The following is a 27,828-nucleotide window of genomic DNA, read 5'->3' on the forward strand; positions in this document are numbered from 1 at the left end:
AGATGGGGAGAGCGTGGTCATGTGCAAGTGAAGAAATCCAATAGGCTAGCATCTTACTCTCGGATCTCCAGCTTCCAGAACTGTGAGAAAATTAGTTTCTGTTGTTTAAGACACCAGGTTTATGGTATTTTGTTATGGCAGCTGAGCTGACTAAAACAGAAGCTTTAAATTGTAAACTCTTCCTTCAAAGGAGTTACATGTGTTTATAACCTATAAAATGATTTGAAAGATAATCGCTGAGGGGTGCCTGGGTGGCTCAGTCGGTTAAGTGTCTGCCTTCAGCTCAGGTCATGATCTCTGGGTCCTGGGATTGAATCCCGTGTCTGGCTCGCTGCTCAGAGAGTCTGCTTCTACCTCTCCCTTTGCCCCTCCCCCTGCTCGTGCTCTCTCTCTCTCTCTCTCTCTCTCTCTCTCTCAGATAGATAAAATCTTTAAAAAGCCTTTGAAATGAAAATCTGAAATCAAAAATTTCATAATTTGGCTATTGTTGATAATGCTGCTATAAACAAGGCGCATGTGTCCCTTTGAATCAGTATTTTTGTATCCTTGGGTAAATACCTCGTAGTGCAATTGCTGGATCATAGGGTTAGTCCTATTTTTAACTTTTTGATGAAACTCCATACTGTTTTCCAGAATGAAAAGAGCTCAAATGTCCATCGACTGATGAATGGATAAAAAAGATGTGGTATATATAGTATAGATAGATGGATAGACATAAAACGGGATATTACTCAGCCATAAAAAAAGAATGAAATCTTGCCATTTGCAATGAGGTGGATGGAGCTAGACAATATTATGCTAAGCAAAGTAAGTCCATCAGAGAAAGACAAATACCATATGATTTCACTCATCTGTGGAATTTAAGAAACCAAACAAATGAACATAGCGGGGGGAAAAAGAGAGGCAAACCAAGAGACAGGCTCTTAACTATAGGGAACAAACTGGGGGTTGCTGGAGTGGAGGTGGGCAGGAGGATGGGTTAAATGGGTGATGGGGATTAAGGAGGGCACTTGTGATGAGCACCGGGTGTTGTATGTTAAGTGATGAATCACTAAATTCTACACCTGAAACTAATATTATACTGTATGTTAACTAACTGAAATTTAAATAAAAACTTGGAAAAAATAAAAACATCACAGAACTCATTACCCATGCCCTCCTTCCTTAGAAAATATGTCTTTGATTCCCAGTGTTTGTGATCTTCCATAGGAGAAAGCATGGGCTAACCATTACCAGAAATCTTATGAGTAAGAGTTTCGTATTATTCTACCTGCATTCAAAAATTAATATAGGCCAATTATTTGCAAGTAATAAAGAAAAGCGTATACACAGAGACTAACCCCACCATTTCTGAATGTTTGAGGTGGAGACCTCCTCTCTTAAAACAAAACAAAACATAGCAAACATAGTTCTTTTAAAGAATGGAGTGTCACATTTAGTTAAAATAGAAGTGAATTCAGATAATAATTTTGAAAGTGTAAATTCCCCTTTCATTTTGCACAGATAAATTAGTGTACAGTTATGGTATAGTCCACTAGAATATTTGATTTCCTCTTTAAATGGAGATGATGTTGGTGTTGTATATACCATAAGTGGCCATTAGGAGCATCAGAGAAGGTAATCCATGTAAAGCCTTGAGAATGGTCAAGTTCTATTGAAATGCTAAGTTGATTATTATTATTGAGTTGTTTGCCCTAAGTGGCCAACACCACATTTTGAATTTAAATCATGTGTACTTTACTGAAAGGAAGTAATAACCATGTAAATTCAGAAAACAAATGCAACATTTCCTGAATAGCCACATCTGTATTTTTGACGAGGGAGAATACCATTAAGTATTGTTTGGTGACAAAAACATCCATAATAAATACAAGTTTTGTTAAGGGTCTAATAGAATGTTATAAACTAGGCTGACAAAGGATCTGTTCTATGGGTAGAGTGGATTGTAGATATTTTAATCATTTAATGTGGCAGATTTCTGCAGAAAGGAGATACTTAATTTCCATTTAACCTGCATATGGCAAGCACCTGCCATATGGAAGACACTGTACTGGCTTTTGAGACATTAACAAAAAATGGTTGTATATCTGCTGTTGGGTTGTTTTATATGGTGACATTTGGTGGTAGTGGGGAGGGGCCTGTAGATAAAAGGTCCCAAGTGATCCACCTGAACTTTGGGATAAAGGGAATAAATTCAGAGCATGAGATGGAGAGCTTTATTAAAAATAATAATGGAGTATTATCCTTATATGCCTACTTCAGAGACAATGTTGCCAGTTACAGGCCCACTCTGCAAATACATAGTTCATGCAGCAAATAGTGATTTTTCCTTTTTGAGCCTTGATACCCAAAGCACCTGGTATCAATAGTGATGAACTAGTAGCCTAACAGAAAACTCACATGACATAACTTTTTCCTTTTCTTCCTTAATCCTGAGTCTTGGAGGTGCATCAAATCTGGCTCTTCTGAGATTGAAACTATTCCCGTTTTTATGCAAAAGAGGAAGGAAATTCCTTTCAATAGGAAGAAAAATGAAAGAAGAACAAATTCAAGCATGGTTTTTGCTTAGGTTGTATAAATTCTATATTGTCATCTTTATTTTGCATCCGGATAACATTTTTTGTTTTTAGGATCTCATTGTCAGCACATTTGTTTTTCAAGTCTCTTAAGCCTTCAAAGTTTTGACCACTGGCTTTTGTGCATTTTTGCTTTTCAGCTTTGCAGGGAGCAAGCCTGGATGGGCTATTCCTTTCACCCGTGCCATGGTTTTCAATATCAGAGTTCAGTTTTCAGTCAAAGTGCATTAATTTGCATCAATCCGATCTAAGTGGGAAAATTCACTCTCCAAATGTGGGTAAAATGGGGCACCTGGGTGGCTCAGTGGGTTAAACCTCTGACTCTTGATTTCGGCTCAGGTCATGTCTCAGGGGTATGAGATTGAGCTCTGTGCCCAGTGCAGAGTCTGCTTGAGATTTCTCCCTCTTCCTCTCCCTCTGCCTTTCCCCCCAGCTCGCTCACTCTCTCCTCTAAAATAGATAAGTAAATCTTCACATGTGGGTTAAAATAAGATGATAAACTCATGTAATATGTTGATTTCAAGATACGGAGTGCCCTAAATCCATATTTGTAATGGGAATGATCAGTGTTGTTAAATGAAAGAGTTAATTATGTAGGGTTCCTATGCCAGAAAAGGGAGAAAAAAAAGTTGTGTGTTTTTGTTTTTTCATAGCTGTCAATTGAAAATGGGTGGTGTTGTACCTGAAACATGAATATTTTAAAGTAACAGCAAATGCCTGTAATTCTTCTTGGCCAGAGGTTCCAGGCATGTCCTTTACTGGCAATGAACCACATGCAGGGAGAGTCTATCTCATGGTGCCAAGGAGTTAATTATGCTCCTCTTAGATTCTCAGGACGTGACTGCCTTTATTATATGTTCTCTGCCCCTTCCTTTCACGTAAAGTGGAAGAAACCTCTTTGCCTACCTTATCAAATTGTTATGTTTTACCCAGGTGCAATTTTTATTTTTTTTCTTTGTATTCATAAGTAATGTTTGCAAAATCAAATCAAAGAATAACGATGCTCTAACTTATGCTTCCCTTGCACTTTCGTATTTTTTCCTAGGGTTCATAGTGTGAACATAGCCCTAAGCCCAGGGGGCACTATTCCTAGCAGTGCATTGGAGGAGGACATTAGGCTTTCCTTACCAACTGTCTTTAGTTTATACGGTCTATACATTAAGGAAAATAAATGCCATTGAGGATGCCTAATGGAACTGTCTGGCACATGCTACTTAAATATAGTCTGATAAAAAATTAAAACCTATTTATCAAAATGGCAAAACATTTGGTAGTTTGGAACACTCTTAATGTCCATTTAAAGTGCAATAGTCAGTAATTTATTCTGTTTTGGAGATTTCAAGTTATCAGCATTTAGTACAATTTATAGCTCATTCTTAATTTTGCTATTATTTACTTTAGCAAATAGGGGGAGTCTTACTCTGCAAAAAAAAAAAGTGCTGATTCTCATCTTGTAAAGTACCTCAGTGTAAAGATTCAGTGTGGAAAACAAAGTGACAGCTTGCTACCGTCAAAGCAGAGTTTTAAACTTGTTTTATGTAAGCTTTTAGATGAGTGGTTCTCACACTTTTTCATCTTGAAGAACCAACCAGGGAGCTTATTAAAAATGAAAATTCCTGGCTTCTAGCCCTAGGGATTCTGATTACAATGTCTGGAATGGGGCCAAGTAATCTGCACTGATTTTTAACAATCACTCCTAAAGGATTCTCTTCCTAGGATATATTTTGAGAAGTACTCGTTGAGATAGAAGAAACTGTGCTTTTTGTACATGATGTTATTTTATGTATGAACTACTGATTAGTAGGGATAGTAATCTGAGAATTAACGAAGTTGATTATATCCAACTTTCAGGATATACATGATCTTCCAAAAATTCGGTTTGGGAAACTGTTCCATTTTGTATTAACATTCCAAGTTGTGTCACTAAGACCAAACCAAATTCATCAAATCAATTATTCATTTAAAAGGCTGTGGTATACACTCAAAGCTATAAATATTTAAATGTGTAAGGTGTATTTTCTTCCCTTAGATAACATAATTCATAGGGAAATACAGATAGTGAAACATATCATCAGAAAAATAAATATAAATATAACAAGCAGCTAATATTAATATACCCTGGAAAGAATAGGCTGATTTATTGAAAGTAATATTCTGTTGTATTCCAAAGACTTTCTAAAGAATATGGCTTTAGGGAGTATACACAATGCTGAGGTTTTATTCTGGCCATGTATTGCAATAATGTTCATTATTATGGAACAGAAACCAAACCTCACTGTGAATTTTTTTTTTTTACTTGAAGTATAGTGAGCATGTAATATTATATTTGTTTCAGGTGTACAACATAGCTATTTGACAATTATATATATTACAAAATGCTCATCCCGGTAAGTGTGATTACCATCTGCTCACCGTGAATATTTTGACTTCGGAACTGAACATATTCTGAATAACATCATTTTATTTTATTTATCTTAAAGATTTTATTTATTTATTTGAGAGAGAGAGAGAGCACGAGCAAGGGGGAGGGACAGAAGGAGAAGCAGACTCTCCGCTGAGCAGGGAACATGACAGAGGCTCGATCCCAGGACCCTGCGACCATGACCTGAGCCAAAGGAAGACACTTAGCCAACTGAGCCACCCAGGCACCCCTTAATAACATCATTTTAAATAACCCCAGTATTTTCCATCAAGGAACTATAGCTATAACTATGAAAGAATAATTTACACAGTGAAGGAGATAAGCCATGTTCTTCTCATGGGTAAGAGTGGAGGACCAATGAGCTTCCTAAAGACCCTTATTCAAGCTTCAGTTGATCATAAAGGAATGCAGGGTGTAAACCAGTGGATATTATCTTAGATTTGAAATGATGATCTAAGTAGAAATTACAAGAAGACTTCTCCGTAGTCTAGTATATTCCAGAGGGCATAGGGGAGAATCAACATTGTTACAAGTAAAAATGAAATGTCACGTGTGGTCACACACAAATGGCAATGGAAAAAGATCATCTATGTGGGAGCAAACAAAGGTTCTAGGAAGGAAAAGGCTGAAGAGGAAATAAATTCATGCACCATCAAATTTTAATCATCTCCAGCTCTTGGAAGATTTTGGCAGAGAAAGGTAGTTCTGAGTGATGAGTGAGAAGTTGGAGGAAAGAAGTGATAGGCAGTTTCTAAGGAATTTTTGGCCCAAGGCATCCGTGGTCCTGAAAGATGATAAGACTATCATAGGGACCTTCCAACTTTCATGTTTTCTGATGTGCTACCTGAATTTTAAGAACCTAGAGCAGAAGAACAAAGAAAATCAGTTAGGACCTAGTTCTCCATCCAGGTAACAAAACACAGAATCTACCTATTGGTCCTGTTTATGTTTGCCAGTGAACCATTTCAAACATTAAAATGACATCAATACAGGTTTCTGGAGAAGCTCACTGACATTAATAACACTGCCAAAAGTGCAACACAAACTTCTGAACGTATGTCCTATTTGGGAAGTTCTATTTTTCAGTTCGTTTCCACAGAGCTGGAGAAAGGACACGTAAATTACTGTGGTAGTAGGGGAAGGAAACCAAAACTTAACAAAGACTTATGGGCTTCACATTGTGCTACGGACTGTATCTATTATCTCATTTGGTAGGTTAATGATAAATGTGAAGTATGCTAAAGACACAAGAGATAGTAATGCATGGTTTCCAGACGTTTCAAGGTGTCATAATGAACGTGCCCTTTCAAGTTACTTTAACAGTTCAACTTACTAATTGTTGAAATTAAAAGTCATTTTCGTACCAACCGACCCCGAGACAAGTCTACAGATATATTCACATATGCACCCTTGTCCCTTTTTATCTGCACACCTTTCTGGAGAACTATATGACTTTTGTTAAAAGACTTGGAAAACACAGAAATGATTACTTGGAGTTTTTCTGTAACCGTGCATGTGGCAAAGATGTGAGGATGGTAAGGGCAAATGATACGACCACACACAATATGGGTTTACCTGGGAAACTTACAAGCCAAAGATTAACAAGGAGTGGTGTACATCTTCTCTCCCCATTCCACAGAGAACCATGTGGTGACTCCCAGTAGCTCATGTCCTGCTACACCACTTCTTACAGTGTAAGCAGAGAATGGCCCCATCAGCCTGTGTTCCCCTGAAAGCATCAAATACTTATGTTTATTTTATTTTTTAACTTAAATTCAATTAATTATCATATACTATTGGTTTCAGAGGTACAGGCCTGTGATTCATCAGTTGCATGTAACACCCAGTGCTCATTATATCACGTGCCCTCCATAATGTCCATCACCCAGTTACTTCATCCCTCCACCCCCCTCCCTTCCAGCAACTCTCAGTTTGTTTCCTATGAGTAAGAAGACTCTCTTATGGTTTGTCTCCCTCTCTGATTTCATCTTGTTTTATTTTTTCCTCTCTTCCCCTGTGATCCTCTGTTTTGTTTCTTAAATACCACATATGAGTAAGATCCTATGATAATTGTCTTTCTCTGACTTATTTCTCTTAGCATAATACCTTCTAGTTCCAGCCACCAAATACTTATGTTTAAATAGCATATTTGAGAGTCTGAATCCATGGGGGCAAGAACAAGGGACAGGCAGAGAAATATAGAGCAGGAAAAATGACCCAAGATGAGTTATCCAGTTAGCCACTGTTATGACTGCTGAGTTGCTCAATACTATGGAATGAGAATCCACATGACACATGTTTTGGGATCATCCGCTCAAAGGGGAAGAAAGGGAAATATTAACCCATCGACTTCTGTCTCCCAATGGCCAAGGACTGTCATGTACTCTGCAATTCTTGTCACTTGGCTTCTCTTTGTGTCCGAGGAGCTCTAGCATAGGATCAAGGGACACCTATCCCAGGCCTGAAGGGAGGTATTGTGGGTTGCCTCTGTAGGAAATTCATCAAAGCCCATGGCTGGAATAATCAGTGATGTTTTGGCAAGCTTCTGATATATGCAAATTTCCCTTCAGGTGGGAGGACTAAGCATTTTGGACTCAGCCACTAGCAGGGTAATTGCCGGCTGTTAGAGCTTAGCTCCCAGAGACCTAAAAACTGATGGAAAGTTGTGACATCTGCTCAGTGGGGGGGATCCACTCACGGAAATTGGGGTTTAAAGTGCAGCCTTTCCTGCTGGAGTGAATGTGGAACCCTAATGCAGTATATCCATTTGTCAAGTAATGAAGAAAGGGTACCCAGGAGTACCTTTGGAATTTCTGCTTGGCACTTCATGGTCAGATCTGGATATTTAGTATGTAAATGCATTCTAAAAATATTTTTTTTTTTTAAGGATGAGCATTTGTTAAAACATGTTTAGGCAAAGATTAGGAATAAAAGGCTGATCTGGTTTACCTGATAATATTTACATCGAACCTAATTCTACATTTTACGTTCATTGAATTGTAAAGGAAAGTTTAAATCATGGGAAGATTCTCCATATCCTGCTTTGCAGATGGGCCAAAGGGGGCTGTTAGAAGTTTCCCTTCCTCTTAGACATTATGAAGGGTATAGCTGCTTTGCATTTTTGATATCTCAAATGAGAAGATAATGTCAATTGTGAGCATTTTCTATTTAAGGAATTTTGTTTTGTAAAGAAGATTATCTGTTCCTGATTAATAACACCTTCGATGATTTCTAGGTTTTCCCTGGACTGTGACCATGTACCTGATTTACCTTAACACTGAGCAATGTTTTGATGGCTTTGGTTTTGTTTTGCCTTTTTCAAAAGACCCCTATCATCCTTTCCCATTCTTGTACTTCGAATCACTTGACTGAAAGCCCTTTTTGGTATATTCTTGTGGTGTAAATTCAGTCCAATTTTTCTTTGTTCAATGTATCTTTGTTTAGAATACCTTGTTTCCCCATTTATTTTGTTTTCCTTTATCCAATTCTTATGGATAACCAGACTTAATCTAGTCCCTTTTAAACCCCCTTCTGTTAAGCAGCAAATATATAAGGTGATGGAGTCTAAACATTTTATTTAATAGAGGCAGGGTCACTTCTGTTGAATGTCACGTATGGGAGTTACAAAAAGGAGGCATCCATCCTTCCATGTCTTCTTTCAACAAATTGTTGAATCATAATATGCATAGAATGCCCTTATTCTGGGGCACCTGGGTGGCTCAGTTTGTTAAGCTTCCGGCTCCTGATTTGGGCTCTGGTCATGATCTCAGGGGCGTGAGATAGAGCTCCGTAGCAGGCTCCGCTCTCAACAGGGAGTCTGCTTGAGATTCTCTCTCCCTCGATCCCTCCCCTCCTCAAAAATTAAATCAATCTTAAAAAAAAAAAAAGGAGAATGCTATTATTCTCTGTGCTGTAGGATATTATTAAATGTAAAAGACAGGGGTCCAGGGAAGTATGCAAACTAATGTTGCTAACTCCATTTTGTCAAGGATTTCGGTGTGGGAAATAACCAGTGGGAAAGCAAGTGGGGGAAGAAAAATAAGTAGGAAGACTCTGAACAGATGTTCAACACAGCAGGAGATAACATTTCAGACCTGGGATCCAACTTGTAAAAAGAAAGTGTGTCGTGGCTTGCATTTTGAAAAGACAGGAAAAGATTATACTTTGTGGCAAAGACACAACAGGGAGACCTAAATGAGATCATGACTATGTTCCTTGTGGAACCACAGAGAAGAATTTGGGGTTAGGAAGCCCATTAGTGGATGACACGCCTGGGAGCGGTTCTTAGCCACTGCCTGAGCATTTGTAGCAGGCTGTGTTTGTGTCAGTAGCTTATAAAGTTCTGAATTGCCTTTTTCATTTAGCATCTTTTATGTCGAAAATTATTTACACTGCAGTCTCATTTTCTCACATTTTAGAAATCAGCTACTTCTTAGGTTATAGTAATTGTATAAAAACATAAAATTAACTGGCACAACTCATTTTTTAGCATTTCTTCGCTTTTAATTAAATCTAGCATAACTATCTGAAAACCCACAAGAATAAAATAAAATTCATTTTGCTAGTAAAATGGATTTTCAAATGCTTTCAAGTCCCTTGAGGATTGGAAGTCCAAGAAGACTTGAAGTCCTATCACGCTGTATGCTAGAAAGGGTCGAATACCACATGGGAAGTTTGAGAGTATTCAGAACCAGGAAAGGAGAGCAGTCAAAAGCAAAACAAACAAACAAACAACAAAAACAACAACAAAGAAAAACCCTCCCATCCACTCTGCAGTGAGAAAACTATCAGACCCCCATTCAGAGTGCAGTTGTTTGTAGCCAAAGGAGCTGAGTTCCAAAAGGGATTTTGCAAGAATCCTATCACTTGTGAGCTGGGTCAAGAATCAGAAGGTTGCCAACTCGGTAAAGAATATGGAAAAATAAGGTCTAGATAAAAGCAAATGGAGAGTCAGCAGTTCACATTCTCAGAGGAGAAAGTTTAGAGAACAGGCCAAGAAATGCTTTGGATGTTGGACCATGGGGATAAGATGATAATTCATCAAACTGCTTACTAGGTGATTAGGAAAAAAAAAAAAAAAGGAAATTCTCTGGCCAAGGGCAAGGAACCTATCAGACATGTTACCAGGCCAAGGGATGCTATGGGTTATCCACTGCTCCGAGTATTTTCTTGACCCACTCCATTTAAATCAGCACCTTCATTCTCTGTATTGTATTTTATTTATAGCAGTTATCTCTGTTTGAAGATTTTGAGGATATTCACTTACTGATTTGTGAATTCTTTGTTTCTTCATCTTTGATGTGAGTCTTGTCCTGGTTACCATGTATCTCCAGCCTATGAACAGTGCCTGATACATTGTGGTAGTCCATAACTGTCCAATGAATGAATAAAAAGTGAAATGAAAATTTTGCAGTAACAGTTTTGCCATACCATCATGGTTGCATTGTGTACACAAGTGAAAGGAAATGTAAGATGCTATTGTTGATCAAAGCTCAGATGCTTTCAGCAGATAGAGAACTTGGGAACAGAAGTACTCTGTTTATGGGTGCGCACAGTGAATTTCAATTCATTTTGTTAATATAATAGGATGCGGTATTAAATATAACTTTGGCATGGGTTTTTAAAAACAACAGCCTTCCTCAGCTGACACATTAAGACTTTTGGTGGTTCTCTCTTTTCTCCCAAAAGAGAATTCAATTACGGTTAGGGCTAAGGTTGAGGAAAAGTTGTCCCACAACGTTTGACACAAAAGTGTTTGAACGTCATGTCCAATTTTTCAGAAACAGCATGCATTCCTTCCTTCCCCAGTGCAGTTACCATGGAATTGATATGGTATATTTAAAAACATACAACTTTTTCCCAAAAACTTGGATATTTCTATATGACTCATTTCTAAAACGTGTTCAACATGAAGGGATTATTTGGAACTTGAAAGTGTTTTGCATCCAAGCTCATTTGTTCCATCAATCCCTTGGATTCCTTCAAGAACTCTCTCTCCCTTTCCCTCCTTGAATTGGAACTGATGGTTTATATCTAATCTTTTCTAGACGAGATAGACATTGCATGAGGGCAAGGACATTTTCTAGTTCATTCCCTACCTCACCTTCAGTGACGTGGTGAATGCATAACAACAACGACAAATCCCAGATAAATGAAGGAGGCACTAATGGACTGTTTCAAGCTACACTTCTGTACTTTGGTGCATCTGGAGCATCAGTATTTTGGTGGGGCTCAGAGTCTGTGTCTTGACTGCGTGTTTTGAAATCAGTTTTTATTAGTTGGTTTTGGTGGGGCCATAAGCTTTTTTAAAAATTTAATTTTAATTTGGTTCTATGTTTTCAAAGTAAACTATTGCTGAAAAGCTTATAGCAGTGTCTGTCCTTTCCTGTAACCATGAGCTTATTCACCACAGAGATCTTCCTTTGGAGGTAAGAAATGGCACCTTTCTTAGTTCTTCTGGTACTCGAATCTTTCTTTCTAAATAGTATACAATATTGCTTGATTTTGATTAACTTTATTTTTTTAAAAAGATTTTATTTATTTATTTGACAGAGAGAGAGAAAGAGAGAGAGCAAGTGAGCAGAAGCAGGGGGAGCAGCAGAGGCAGAGGGAGAAGCAGGCTCCCAGTGGAGCAGGGAGCCCAACTTGGGCTCGACCCCAGGACGCTGGGATCATGACCGGAGTCGAAGGCAGATGCTTAACCGACCGAGCCACCTAGGTGCCCCCGATTATTAACTTTAAACATTATCCAACTCTCTCACAGTTTGGCGGTAAAGCCACATCATTAGCGTGACTAATGCAAACACTATTCATTGTTGAGCCAAGTAGCATGCTCTATTTATACTGCATTCTCATAGAATTTTTCCCCAGAATTAATAACTTTCTTGCTCCTGTTTTCTTAGTTTATCTTGAAATTATAGCGAAGTCATCATATACCTTCTAGTAGCTATGTAAAATATTGCCTCATTCAAATTCCCATGTAGCCTAATTTGTTAATCTATCAATTTCTTCTTCATCTTTATTTCCACTGGAAACTTCTCTCCTGGGTTCTTCTGTCCAGTCTGGAATGGCTCTGCTCTGTGAGCAGGCTTCTGCCCAGCTGTCATCTTGGATACTCTGCTGTCTTTGGAGAATTCCTTTCACTCCTCTCCATTTTTGATCTCTCCATTCTGGACTGGTTTCCTGATTATGGGTCTTCTACCTTCTTTGTTTATCCCTGGTTATAGATGGACTCTACCATTAGCCTCTGGAGAAACAGAGTACGAAAGATGAATTTTTTGAGACACAGTGTTTCTTAAAATCCTTATGTCATTTATAATATTATATATGGGTGCTAGTGTGTTTGGATGGAGACTAATACATTAGATATCATACACATTAAAAATTTGGGGGACGCCTGGGTGGCTCAGTGTGTTAAGCATCTGACTCTTGGTTTTGGCTCAGGTCATGATCTCAGGGTCATGAGATCAAGTCCCAAGTGGGGCTCTGTGCTCAGCGGGGAGTCTGCTTGAAAATTCGCACCCTCTGTCCCTCTCCCCACTTGAGCATGTGATCTCTCTCTCTCTCTCTAAAATAAGTAAATTAATCTTTAAAAAAAATTGAAATTCATCATGCTGCTATCCTCTAGCATTCTATGTTGCTTTTAGAAAGAAAAAGCAATTTTTATCCCTGGTATTTTGTGTGTACCCTCCTTTTACTCTGGAGGGTCTCTTCTTTATTCCTTCCCTTTTTCATGTATAACTTCGGGCACTTGATGGTAGATCTTTTCAAAATGGAGACGTACATCCTTCAGAGGTGGGAATTTCCTGGTTTTCTCTATGGAGCTCCTGTTAGTCAGATGTTGGGCCTCTTTGCTTAATTATTTTTCTTTCATCTTTTCACTCCTATTGGTTATCTCTTTGTATTTTTGATCTTCCTTTTTTGTTGTTGAATTTTCATTCAGGTGATTATCTTTTTATGCTGTAATAGCTATTCCTTTTTCCATGAATGTTTCTTTTTATGCGTGTTGGTTTTGTTCCATGGGTTCAATACTCCTCTTATCTCTCCAAGGATATTAAGTACAGTGTTTTTTTGCTCCCTGAATTTGTTTTGATTCTTTTCTCATTTTAATTTTAGAAGCTTTCGGTTCTTTGGTTTTGTTTCTAATTAAGATCAAGGCCCTAAAAATTGAATAGGCAGTTCCGTGGGTGTGGGTTGTGTTTCTGCACTCCTGAACCTCCTGTGTTTACCAAGACTGACTGGCCAGCTTCTACGTTGTAAAACCCCCAAATGCCTGTATTCCTACTGGGGTTTTCTGTGAAGCTGTACAGTACAGTATATTTTCTGTTACACCTACCAGCAGGAATTAACATGGCTACCAGCTTTCTGGAATTTGGTGAAAAGGGAAGCCTCAGATCCACAGTTTAGTAACCAAACTTCAGCTTAATTCCACTTTTCCCCCAGTATGGTACCTTGCTGTACCTTACTGTGCCCCAAGCTGCAGGTGTGTTGGAAGTGGGGGTAGTCCTCTGAAGGTACTCAGAGGGAGTGAGGACCAGAGATGTGGGGCTAATTGCTCCCTAGGTGTTTTTTCAAATACTCTCCTCGATCGCTTCAAATTATTCTTGGTAATTCCAATTCCTAAGGCTTTCTGGGGTTGTTAGGGCCAAATGTGTTCATAAGTCCACATGCAAGATTTTACTCCTTCCACTCCTCTAAGATATTCCTCTATTTACTTCAGTCTTCAAGCATGATGGCTTGGGGTTACAGATATCTACTGATTTTTTTAAGAAGATATTCAATTTGCTTGTTTTAATCTATTTGTTTTTGTTTTGTTTTCATGGATTTTAGGGGGTTGGATTTTGAGAGGAGAGGGGATGAAAATGTCTTGATTCCCCCAACTCAAAATCACAAATTTTGAGGGATCCATTCTCTTTATTATAAAACTTATCAAAATCTATTTTTAAACAGACACAAGACAGAACCAGAGAGGGAGACAAACCATAAGAGACTCTTAATCATAGGAAATAAACTGAGGGCTGCTGGAGGGGAGGGAGGTGGTGGGATGTGGTAACTGGGTGATAGACACTGGGGAAGGTTTGTGTTGTAATGAGCACTAGGCATTATGTAAGACTGATGAATCACAGACCGGTGCCCCTGAAACAAATAATTCATTATATGTCAATAAAAAAAATAAACAGAATAACTATTATTTGGTACTTGGCAAAAGTATCATAAAGTAAATTAGAATATTTCTATTGTTTGCCAAAAGCAAACTTGTCCTACTAGGAAAGTCAAGAAAAAACTAATGTCTAAACATTTCTGGTGGGTATTGAGTCAGTGTAGAGAAAGTTAAATAATCTTTCTGGTTAATGTTATCACATTATCCTGCACTAATGCCAGGTTCCCCTATAAGTAAGTGCCTGCCAAGATAAACAGTATGCTTACATGGGGCAGATAGGCAACTCTCACCATTGGATAGTTCTGGTAATACACAGAAAGATTTCCCTTTTCTCTATTCTTCAAGCAGATTACTGATATCTATCATTAAAACAATACATTTTATAATTATTTGGTTGAGAAAGGAACAAACATTCAGTGCCTACTCTGTATCATGTATAGTACTATGGCTTATTTATTATTATTATTGTTATTATTATCTCATTATTCTTTGTCAGATATTTGTTACATTTTATTTTTAATTTTTTAAATTTTTTAAAAAGATTTTATTTATTTCTTTGACAGAGAGAGAGACAGCTAGAGGGGGAACACAAGCAGGGGGAGTGGGAGAGGGAGAAGCAGGCTTCCCGCTGAGCAAGGAGCCCGATGCAGGGCTCCATCCCAGGACCCTGGGATCATGACCTGAGCCGAAGGCAGACGCTTAACTGACTGAGCCACCCAGGTGCCCCATATTTGTTACATTTTAAAGTTATGTATTTTTAATGAGCTCTCAAGGAAGTACCTGGTTTCTGGATGAAATGAAAGAGATTCCCATTATTTATTTGACTTATTTCTGGAAAGAGCTTCACCTGTGGCTGGCTACATTCATTTTATGATTTCTATAGTTTTTATTTTTATCGTTGATTTTTTCTGGATTTGTTCATAATTCTGTGCATGAGTCTTTTGTTTGCCCATATCATACAATAACTACATACTCAGCATTGTGCAAAATCCTCATTGCTTAAAAAAAAAAAAAAAGAAAACAACAAGGAATCTTTGTATTTGAAGGGGTCTTATAAGAGGTGGTCAGAGTTCAAAACTAAGCACAAGCCCTCACTCAACTTTGATGAAAAGCCAAAAAACCCATTTTATTCTAAATTGCAACATGAAAACACACACATACAAATATACAACAACAAAGATACATGTTTCTAATCACTTCCCATTCTCCTACTTCCTGAACAGAGCTGCAGGGACAATGATGAGTTCTTCTGAGGCTGGATGCTGCTCTGTATTTTGCACCTGCTCCTGAGGTGAGCCAGCCTGGCAAGAAGAGAAGGTAGGACCGATTCCAAAGTGTTAGTCCTTAGGCAATCACTAAAGTCGCAGACCCTCAGAGTGAGCTGGAGCCCCAGATGCATGTTAGATGTTCATCCCTGTGTTAAAAAAAGATTTTGTGAAAATAGCGGCTGGTCCTGAGCCCAGCAAACATGGAGAGCAAGAATGATAAGTTATCCATTTCTAGCAACTTTATAAATATAGGACTTGCTTACCACAGACTGCTGACCTTGAATTCCCTTCTTATGAGTATGTTTGTAATTCTGAAAGTGGCCTCACAAGGCTGGAGGACTACTCACAGGATGGCTATTAATAAACAGTGCTCTATAAGTTACAGTAGTCCAAAGCGTGCAGACAGGTGTTTCATTTCAATACAGTCTTGAACAGCCGAAGAGGTCAGGTGCTTAACATCCATGGCTTTGTCTGAACGTGGTGGGGTATGTGTGCGTGTCTCTGTGAGCGCACATACTCGTGTCCACATGCACAACCCATGCACACATACTTTGAAAGTACTCACTTCGATGTGCATTTTGTAGTAAGCAACGCTCATTTAAGAGTATGGTACAACCGAAACCAAGACTTGGTTTCCAAAATCATTCTCATTTTCCTGTGTTTTCAGCAATGTCAATGATGATGCCGAATAAAATAATGTTAGACCAATGTATTTTTGTTTATGATGTTAAGAGGATCAAGACTGGTTGTCTCATGGAAAACAACATTCAGATTGCCTATTTAGACTGAGTTTATCTCAAAATGTAGGAAAAATAATACAAACTCAGTTTGCCTCCTAAAGAAAGTTGGTCAATAGCATCTTTATACACAGAGAGTGGTTTTTCAATATTTATAAAGCAGTTGCCTGAATCGTACATGTTTCATAATCAAATAGAGACAGAGGACCAAACACTTTGACATAATGCAAACAATAGCAGTAAGGATAAATTGATGAGTTTTGTTTTTCATCCCGATTTCATGTCTGGATTTATAACATTGTCTTCCATTTTATTTTTCCTTTCTTTCATCTCTGTTTGTTCCCCTTCTTTCTCCTGCCCACCATCGCCTCTCAGTCCTATTATGTAATTAAATTATAACGTGAAGAGCATCTTCAAGAAATTATATCCTATGGCCTTTCTTAAGGTAATTCAAACTTTTCCTTGGCCAAAAAAGAATTATATGCTAAATTTATGTATGTTCCCAGAGACAGGGAGAAACTATTTTTTTCTCTGTCCCCTTCATGAGACATTTAAACGAGTGGGTAACAGGTGCTACATGCCAGGAACACACTGTACCCTGAATATTTTTGTAAGAAGCTGTTCACTCTGGGTAAAGCATTTCATTTCTAAGTCCTAGCGAACACCACCTGTGCTTGGTCAGTCACTGGCGGGATGGATACACCCTTGGTGATGAAAAGGGATTTTATTGGACTGTGGATAGAATTGTTTTTTCAAATACTTGTTGGTGGGGGGGCTGATAAATTACACCTACCACGTTGGATAACCACTGCATGTCCTTTGGGACAAGATATCACACATGCACTTTGAACAGCCGGAACAATGCAAGATTGAACAGTGTGCTAAACTCGTGTCTTATTGTCATCTGGAAAAAAAGCCTTTGCTTTTACTCTTATGAAATATAAAAGTGAACTGTGCCAAAATGATGATACTCATGTAGGAAAAGAAAATAAAATTTGAGATAGAAAGAAGGAAATATTGTTTAATAGGATCAAGGCAGCAAACCTACATGTTTCTTGCATTAACCTCAGAATTAGCAGATAACATCTCATGGACTTAGCTTAATAAAGGCAATTTATACAGCACTATGGATAAGAAAAGAGCCCCAGAGACAATATTTGTAAGCCATAAATTACTAATACATATGTACTTATGATGAATAAGTTATTTTGCAATATGATGAGCATGATCTTGCTTTAAAAAGAAAAATAAAATCCAGGTTTCTGAAGGAGGATTAACTCCCTCAGCCTCTTCAGATATATATTTTTTCTTAAGTCATTTTCATTGTCTTGAGTTTTAAGTATGCTAATGGTTAAAACTAACATGCTCGTCCGTAGACAGAATTATCATAACTCCCCCAGGCCGAGGTGTGGTTTATGCTGGTACTTGATGAATTTCCTAAGCCTGGCAAGGCCCTGTTCTCCTGCTCCACACTCTCATCCTCCCGTCACCCCAGGTATGTGAATCGCTCTCCAGCTCCAAAAAGCGTGATGCTGGGTTTATCAATTTTGAGATCAACATGTTGCAAGAGTAACTCTACTGAACTCCACCTGTGATTTAGTGCTTTCTGTATCTACATGCTAGCTTTAAAAAAAAAAAAAATTATTCCAGATGACCACCGCACAGATTTTGACTTGGAAATTATTGGGGAAAACTTGATGGAATGGGGGAGTTTGTTTTAGTGACAGCAGGTTCGTACATAATACCAGTGGTTGCTGAGATCTAAAACGAGAACACCCCAGGCCTGACTGCAATATTATTTCAGCTTATATTTTAAGATGTGTATTTCCAGGAGCCTAGAGGATATTTCTACTTAAATGTTTCATCGTATCTAACATTAAATCCTTCTCCCTCTTTACTTAGACCTGTTTTCTTGCTTACGTATTCCACTTTGTCGGGGATGTTTTTATCCTTCTAGTTTTCAGGGCAAGAGGCCAGGAATATGGGTATCATCTTTGCTGCTTCTCGCCAACATTCTCTATGTCTCACCTTCTATTAAGCCTCACATTCTCATCTTTTTCAAAGGTTCACTTGGATGTACTCACCCGTGTGTGTGCGCTTAGCTTCTAAGCTCCGCTGGGCTTTCGAAGCCCACCAGCTGCCCACCTCCCAGCCCCAGCACACATTCTCTGCTTTCAAGGGGCCTCTCTTCACTGTCATTACACTTTATGAAGGCTTATCCTGTTCCTGGAGCTTTCTTCATTCTTTTCTTCTTGACTGAAATGTCCTCTTGGTTCCCAGATCTGACCATTTTGTTTTTTCTTCTTTTTTCTTCTTTTTAAGAGAAAGCTTGTGTTTAATGGGAAATCTTAGTACACTCTAACACCAGGCACAGCCTCGAAGTCGAGGCAGTGGGGATGGGTAGGTGACTACCCTAGAGCCTTACATGGTGAAGAGGATGAGGAAGGCCCCCATCAAACAGAAGGGCCCCATGGCCTCAGACAGGGCAAAGCCCAGGATGGCATAGGAGAAGAGCTGCTGCTTGAGAGATGGGTTCCAGGCATAGCCAATGATCAAGCTGCCAAACACTGTTCCAAAGCCAGTCCCTGAACCAGCCACACCAACTGTGGCAGCACCAGCACCAATAAACTTGGCGACTGGGTCAATGTCCCGGGAGACAACACTGGTCTGGGTTTTGGGCCCCCTGGAGTGGGGAGCAGCTGTAGGGTGGCTATTTAGATGGGATCTCTGGTCTACTCGAGAGGGAGGCAGACACAGGACTGATTAGATCCCTGGTACGATGGCAGATCAGAGCTGGAAGCGTGAGTGGAGCGCTGGTGATCTGCACCTTCTGGGTCTGCACTCCCACCACCCCACTGCCCCTGCTCCCACCCTGGACTTTGCCCGGCTCAAGGTGACTCTGACAACTTCCTTTTGTTGTCAATTCCTTTTCGACTCAACCCAAACACTGTGGTTTAATCACTTAAATGCCCTTTTACCAGCACCCTCAATTTCTTTCTTATTTTGTCTTTTTTTTAGGCATTATCCACCCCAACCACCCCCATGGCAATATGCAACCAAAGATTAATCTACCCATTCTTTTTGTTTATAATCATTCTTTCTCTTTACTAGTTGTCCTTGGTGCTGAACATTGACATTCATGGAAATGGGGCTGCAGAGTACAACCACACCTTTATTCTAAGCCGACGGGCCCTCCAGACCACTGGGTAATTCTTTCTCTTGTATCTGGTTGTAGCTCTTTTATATTTCTTGTAGTTACTGTGCAGATTTTTTACATCCTTCTTCATACTGCTCATTCCGTTTGCATCTCTCTGACCCCCAGCAGTTGACTCTACTTGATTCTTCAAACAAAAGAGTGACTGTTACAAACAGCTCCCCTTTCTCCCTGGCACCCTGGCCTGACCATGAAATCCATCCTTATCCATCTTCCCTCCTGTCTCAGAGCAAGGTACCCCTTTGCCCTCTCTCTCTGATGTTCTTCCCCATACTCTAAGATCTTGGTCATGTTTTTGTAGACATTCTACATTTCTTTTTCTTTTTTTTTTTTCCCCTGAGTCCTTCCTCCAGAGTATATTGATGTGTTCAAGTCTCCCTCACCCTCAAAAATGTTTTATCTTATTTCTACAGTCTGGTTTCCTCTCTCATTACCCTACTGAGATTGTTCTCTCTCTAGCCACAAATGACCTTCTAATGGCCAAATCACATTTTGTTCTCACATTACTGGATTTTTTTCTGGAGAAGCTGATGCTTGATATTATGTCTCCCATGGATTCTACGTACTATTGTCTCTTGGTTTCTATTGCTGTACTGGCCTTCTTCCTTCCCCTTTGCCCCACCCATTGCATTGTAGGGTTTGTTTCCTCAGTATGTAAGGGGTACTCTCCTTGACACCCATTTATTTTCTTTAGAATCCCATCTTTATCCCAAATTGTATCTTATATTCCAAACGGTATTTCCATATGCAGCTGATTGTCCAATCTATATATCCAGGCCTCTCCCCATGTCATTCCCTTCAGTCCATTAGAGCTTTGTCTTAAAAAAAAAAAAAATTTTTTTTTTTTTTTTTTTTGCCTCATATCGTTACCCCATTTAAATATCCCTGGTGTCTATAGGGTTAAGGTCAAACTCAAGTGGGGTGTAAAGCCCATCAGTGTCTGGGCTCTCATCTTCTACTGTATACTGTTCTCCAGCCATGCTGGGATTCTTACCATGATCTTTCCTTCTGCTGTATTTGTGTAATTAGCTTCTTCCCTTCACCTTAGCTCAAACTCTGAAACAAGTTCCATGACCATGTCTAAGACTGTATATCCCAGATCTTGAGAAATACTAATAGCTGACTTTTTTGAGATTATTTTGTTGGTATCCTGGGGCAAGGCCATGCCCTAAGAATATCAGCTTTTTTTTTTTTCCCCTGAAAAAAAAAATAAAAGTGATCATTGTCGAACATCCTGAAAACTTCAATATGGAGTAAGCAATAAGGTGCATCTTTGAACCGAGTACTGGAGAAAAGTTTTACTTTCTCAGGCCTGGCAACTTCCAGGAGTGGGATTGACCTGGCATCCTAGTGTGAGAGGATTTGGGTGAATGTGGTTTGTTGGGGAGAAACTGGAAAGGACACAGGAAAAACAGGATTTGTGAACAGGAAAAGCTGAGCAAAGAAAGGTATGATTTCAAGTGAAGTGCAAGCCTGGACTTGATCCTATGGGTAAAATGCGCCTCAGACACTGTCCTTCCTGGAGGCAAGGGATCTGGAATTATGTCTACTTGCAGCAGCAACCAGTCATTGGCTGCATGCTGGATGAAAGTGGTAGCACTGAGGACTTGTAAATCCAGATATTTCCAGTTCTGCTTCCGTAGCCAAAGAACAGTTGTCTGAGAAAGCTGCAGGTGCAGGTGGTTAGGAGTAGAAGGCAGAGCTGTGGACGTACATATAGAACTGGCAACAGAAACATGGAGGAACACAAATAATCTCCAGTATACCTGGTTATGGAGAAGCAGAAAAGGAGCTAATAATCACAGAGCTCGTCCTTTCCACTGTGGGCAGCAGGAGTAGCAGAAAGAGAAATGGCAGCTTTTGGAACAAGTTATCTCTTAAGGTTCCTGGACTCCAATATGTGTAAGGAGGTATGTGTGTGTTGGGGAGGGGGTGCTTCCCACACACAAGACACCAGGCAATTCTTGGACGCTAGAAAGGATGTCCAAGAATTTAAGTCAATTCTGACACTATCTACTCAGACATAGCATCAGATTTCAAAGGTTAAAAGTTCAGTCCTACAAGACCGCCCCCTCTCCCCACATCAAATGCCAGTCACAAGCCCCAGGCTGTTACCTGTGCTTCTGACCAACTGGCTACAGATTGGATGTTCCAGTGACTTCCTCCTTAGGTTCCATTAATTTGCTAGAGTTCACAGAACTCAGGTAAACAAGTTTACCAGTTTATTAAAGGATAGGATACAGAATACAAATCAACAGCCAGGTGAAAAAATACACAAGATGAGGTCCTGAACAAAGGGTCTTCTGTCTTCTGGAGCTTGGGAACCCCAAGAGTGGAAGCTCTCCAAAAAAGAAAATGGAAAAAAAAACCCAAAAAACTGAACTCTTGGGTTTTTATGGAGGCTTCATTACATAGTCAGGATTGACTAAGTCATTAGTCATTGACTGATTCAACTTCTAACTCTTCTTTCCTCCCCGGGGGTTGGGGGGTTGGGGATGATGGAAAGTTCCAACCCTCTAATTATATGGTTAGTCCTCCTCACAACTAGCCCCATACCTTGGGTGGGGTCTGAAAGTCACCTTCATTTCTAACAAGACCCCCATTTCACCTTTATGGCTCTGAAATGTTTTCAGTAACTATGGCTGAAGACCAAATATACCTGAGAAATATATTTTTTAGTCACCAGATTACCATTATAAATATAATGGTCATAAATCATTATATTGCAAACCATCTTCTGGAAGGTAGCAAAGTCTCCTGGCCACATGTGGCCATGCTTAGTCCCACTAACAAGTGAGGGGATGTATAGGACCTTGACCCCTTGGTCCCAAATAGAGGAAGTGCTGTGTTCACTGACAGGCCAGTGTGCTCAACAGAACAGAGACTTTCTAAAGGTCATTAGCAGCAAAGCAAGAGCACTGGGACAAAATGAGCAGGTCTGAGATGAATGCCCCTGCAGAGTCATTTCAAAATGCATGCAGAACACTATCATGGGAAACTCAAAAATACTAAGATATGGGAAAGACACTTTGAGAGAGATCAGTCAGTAGAATCTCTGAAACCAGTTAAAGTTTAGGCTACATTATTTTAAAGTCCTGGTGACAGACTAGGATCCCTGGGCTCTAAACCCCAACAGCTGTGGGTAGTTAATCCACCAATGAGCCAGGAGATGGAGCAATAATAGTTCATCTTCTCCTCGGGCTTCAGGACCCAGGAACAATGTCCCAATTTGAATGAACTCTTTCCTATCTTCCCCTAGCCTCAGTTTCTCCCTCCCCCTTGCATAAAGAGCACTCAGCTACTTTAAAAAAAAAAAAAAAGATTTATTTATTTATTTCAGTATGGGAGAGAGAGAACATGAAGTGGGGAGGGGCAGAGGAAGAGGGAGAGGGAAACTCAAGCAGACTCTGAGCTGAGCAGGGAGCCAGATACAGGACTTGATCTCATGACCCTGAGATCAGACCTAAGCCCAAACCAAGAATCAGATGCTTAAATGTACCACGCAGGCGCCCCTCAGCTACTTTTATCACAAAATTTGCTGCACCATACTGTAGCGGTCTGTGTCTGTCTGACCCAATAAATTCCCTCAGGAAAGGACCTATTATTCATTTCTGATCCCCAATATTTAGCATAATATGTGGCAAATATTACAGTCTTAATAAATGTTAGTTGAGTGTGTAAAGTATCTAGACCCATGTTTTTCATCCTTTTGGGTGGCAAAAAAATCAGTAAGGGCCTGATGCAAGCTATGAAACTTCTTCCCACTAAAATGCACACAGATAGAGAATTTTGTATACACTAACCTGGAAGAAATGTTTCAAACAGAAAAGAAAAATTCACAGGTACTAGGAGAACCCATGTCCTTCGAACTCAAGACCAATAGTAGAGATCCTCCAGAATTTTTGAAATCCTGGTGTGTTCTCTTACAGTAAACCGATGGAAAACTTAAAATCAGTGTAAGCATTAAGGATTTAGGAGCTCGCTCCCAGATTATAAGCACAAGCTATTTTGAAGGAAGTTGATAGGAATTGCAATTAGTGTGAAGTGAAGCATTGATGGAGCCAAGCAAGAAAACAGAAGAGAAGGAAATGAACAGACCTTTTAATGAACAGAGAAAACAGGCAGAACAGGCACACTTGGCCCTGAAAATGAATAGTGGGGGGTGACAGTATTTTCCCTCAGGCCACCATTTGACTACTGAATGAGTCATATCTAAGATAACTTAGTAGATGGAGGCAAAACCTCCTTCTTTATAGATTCAATCTTTTCCATGTGCCCCTGGGAGCCCTGCATCCCCATTTCACTCCTCTAGGCTTAAAATGTTTTTACTTTCTAGATGTTAGCTGCAGAGCCAATGAGATTGGTATCATTTATCTAAGTAAAGAAATAACTTCCAATATTTGTATTCAATGCGTTCATATTGCCAATTTTTGAGTCATCGGGTGCTCTGTTGTGTTTCCGTCTTTGATTAAAGTGTAATGAGATATTTTGCATATGTTAAGTTCTGGCAAATAATTATCGATTAGCTGGTTGTTGATTGAAAGCAGATTTAATGAAAGAGGTATCAATTTATATACTTTATTTCTACTTTTGAGGTATCTTGTCTTATTATCTCTTTTACTTTTCTCAACAGATCACCCTGTATTTTCCCTCTGCAATCTGAGATTTTAACCTGCAGTTTAAGATGGACCCTCAGCTAAATGCTTGAGGGGTAATTAGATGCCAGATAGAAGCAAATTTCAGTAAACAATTATTTAAAAGTAAATTGAAAATATAAGCTACCAAATAATAACCATACTTCTCCTGGCCACGGTAACTTATTCCTTCTGTTTCACCATGTCCCTAAAATTTCTAAATGTATGGAAAGAGCTGAAAGTAAAAAATATTCAGATGGGCAATAAAAGTAGGTTTGGAAGTTTCCTTGAACTCATCCACAAGGATGAATTGAATCAAAATCAATTTCTTACTAGCAATTGTCATTTAATTGTTGTTAATGTTGTGCTTCTTCATATATATTTGTTTGAAGTATAATAAAATTTTAAATTTCTGATTGTTTATGATAAAGTAGTACATTTCCTTGATTTAAGGACTCAAATGTTTCTGAAACTGGGATGCATTTTACCATCTATGTGGATGCGTAAATGTGAAAGTTGTATTTAAATTGATGGTGTATTGTTCAGTTGATGAAATCTCAGAATGGAGGAGATGTGGTAAAAGAAGACTGTTTAGTCTTCCAAAAACATTTCTTCTTCAAAAACATTTCCGAGATGGGTACCTTTAACTGATAGTCCATGGCTTCTATGTTCTCGATCCACTTTCCTCTTTCATCTCCCATCAGAAGTAATTGGGGCACCTGGGTAGCTCTGTCAGTTAAGCATCTGTCTTTGGCTCAGGTCATGATCCCAGGGTCCTGGGATTGAGCCCCACATCAAGCTCCCTGCTCAGCAGGGAGCCTGCTTCTCCCTCTCCCTGTGCCCCTCCCCACTGCTTGTGCTCTCTCTCTCTCCATCAAATAAATAAAATCTTAAAAAAAAAAGGAAAAGAACTAATTTATTCAGGGAACAATTAAGCAAGGGTTTCTGAGAATGGGGTAAGAATGAGATATATTGGCTTTCTAATCCTGTAAGAAATACATGCATTATCAATGAATCAATGCTAGGAGATGTTCCTTTGTCACTGATTTATAAATTTGCTTCAGGAAACCACCCTCACACCTAGCAATGTTGCCAGATGGAGTCAGAAGGAAGCACTCAAATAAAACTTAAAACTTTCAAACAAGATCAAGACCAGAGAGCTTTGTTTTACCCACCTGGTCACACTTTCCCCCCAAACATAAATCTATTTGTGTTAGAATTGGCCAAAGGGTTTATCTCATTAAACTGTATTCAAGGGAAAGTATTTTATCAGTGATGAAAAATAAAATGTTATGTCAAAGTTACTTAAAAGGTGATGGGTGGATTGAAAGTCATTTCATGAAACAATGTGAAAAATGAAAAAGCTCTCTTTGATCCTAGTTCATAATTGAAGGTTATTTCCATTTCCTAGGTAGTTATTTTGGCAATTAAATCAACTCAAAAGTTTTATCTCTAAAATTAATTGTATGTTGAAAAAGTGAATTGGGATAATGTACTCTGTAAAGGTTAAAAGAGGTTATTCCAAATGTTATTTCAGTAACATTAGATTTGTTATCATATGCAGAGAAGTTTAAGGTATTAAAAAAGTATAAGATGCTAAAAATGTTCTCTGTATGGAAAAAATACTTTTTAGTATTATTAGTAACAATTGTTCTGAGTGAATAAATTTATTACTCCAAACTGCTAATTTAAATTGGTGTTTGTGAGGGTGATACCAGTCTATGCTGCTATGTATCACATTGCTTATTAATCTCTCTTGATTTATAAATTCTTCAAGGTACTGATATTTCATATTTTTAATGCTTTACTGAAATATAACTGACGTAAAATAAATTGCGTATATTTAAAATTCACCAATTGATAAATTGTGCCACAACATGATGATGCTCTGTTCACTTTTTTCCCAGTCTTTTTTTGTCTCTCTCTGCTTCATTTTGACTAGTTTCTATTGCTGTGTCTCCAAGTTCACTAGTCTTTTCTTCTGTAGCATCTAATCTGCAGTAAAACCATCCAGTGTATTTTTCACCTCACACATTGTAGTTTTCTAGAGAACATCTCTAGACATTCACTTTGGGTCTTTTTAAAATATTTTTTTGCCTTCACTTAACATTTTGAACTATGGAATACAATCCTAATTGTTTAAATACCTGTGTAAGTTAATTCTAACATCTTTATCAGTTCTGAGTCAGTTCTATTCAATTCATTATGGATTGTATTTTCCTGCTTCTTTCTGTGCTAATCATCTTTGATTGGTTGCAGACATTTTGGATTTTATCTTATATGATACTGGTTATTTTTGTATTCCTATAAATGTTCTTGAGTTTTGTGTTGGGGCATGTTTAAGTTCCTTGGAAGTGGCTTGACTTTGTCAGGTCTTGCTTTTAAGAATCGTTAGGCGGAATCAGAATAATGTTTACTAGGACTAATTATTCCCCAGTAGTGAGGAAAGTGTTCTATGAGCTACCCAGTACCCTGTGAATTATGAGGTTTCCCAATATAGCTGATGGGGAGATATGCCAATCCAGACCCCATGTGAGCACCAGATGCCATTCTAGATGATTTTTCCCAGCCTCAGGTAGCTTGCTTGCATGCCTGTGCTGATCAATACTATGTTGAATGCAACTTTAGAGGAACCCTCTGCAGACTTCTGTTTTCTTTCTTGATACATCTCTATCCTCTCTGGTCCTATGGCTAGTGAACTTGGGCTGCCTTGGTCCCTCCAGACTTTATCCCTCTGCCAGGTTCCTCCTGGGTCCCCTCCCCTATCCTGCAGCCTGAGAACTCTCCCAAAGCAGCATGCTAGGGCCTATTGTGGGGCTCACCTCTCCAGGATCACTTCCTGTTGTTTCTAAGACCCTGATGTCCAGGGTCTTAGAGACCATTGTCAATTCAAATATTTTGTCCCCTTCTTCTTCGGTTGTTTTGGGTAGAAGAGTGAATGCAATCCTTGTTATTTCATCTTAGCCAAGGATAGAAATCTAAATGTCCATATCACACATACACACACACACACACACACACACACACGTATATATGAATTCATATATATATATATGAATGACTTACTATGTTTTAATCCAAGCAAATATCAACTATCTGGAATTTTTAGGGGAAAGTACTATTATAGACTTTCTAATCCTGTAGGAAATATTATCATGTATTATTTGGTCTTGATGGTATTCAAAAGTTTTGTTTGAATGTTTCAGTATGACTCCATGCAGCAATACTGCAAAGCATGAAGGTGGTTTACTATATTATGATATATAAAATCACTACTTTTTGTCTGTGCCAAGCCCCTATCCCAGTGTGATGGGATAAAAATTGGTATATTATTTTGACCAGAAGAACCGTAGTGATTTTGAAATTTTTTCAGAGTTTCTTTCCTATCCTCTCATCGCCTTTTTGTTCAATTCTCTTCTTCAAAGGTATTGAGTCTCCTTCATAATAATTTGTTATAGCTATAAAGGAGAATTTGTTAAACCTTGCCCATTTTAGGACACAGTTTCATGGGTCATCAACAGACTTTTTCTAAGAACATAAGGACTACTGGAAGGAAAAAAAAGTTATTGAAAATAAATTGGAAAACATTTCAGTTATTCTAGAAATGGACTCTGTATGTAAATCATTTCCCTCTGCCACATACAAAAGATATCTTTAATAAGGTTCTTGTTCTTGAGAATCACTGTTAAAGGATACAAAAAGTATTCTTTCTCAAAAGTGGTTAAGTGTGGCTTCTAGGGTTTGATAATAAAAGCAGGACTATTCATGCATAATAGAATCAGACTTTTTTTTTTTTTAAGCATGCCTTCCTTTGCTA

The 27,828-nt window shown here is 38.8% G+C and overlaps 1 pseudogene; it reads right to left on the reverse strand.

The window, feature by feature from the left end:
- Positions 1–18,584: 18,584 nt before the first annotated feature.
- LOC113915865 lies at positions 18,585–26,893 on the reverse strand (annotated as a pseudogene).
- Between the last annotated feature and the right edge of the window lie 935 nt (positions 26,894–27,828).

Source organism: Zalophus californianus, chromosome 1, assembly GCF_009762305.2.
Source record: "Zalophus californianus isolate mZalCal1 chromosome 1, mZalCal1.pri.v2, whole genome shotgun sequence".
Lineage (NCBI taxonomy): Eukaryota > Metazoa > Chordata > Mammalia > Carnivora > Otariidae > Zalophus > Zalophus californianus.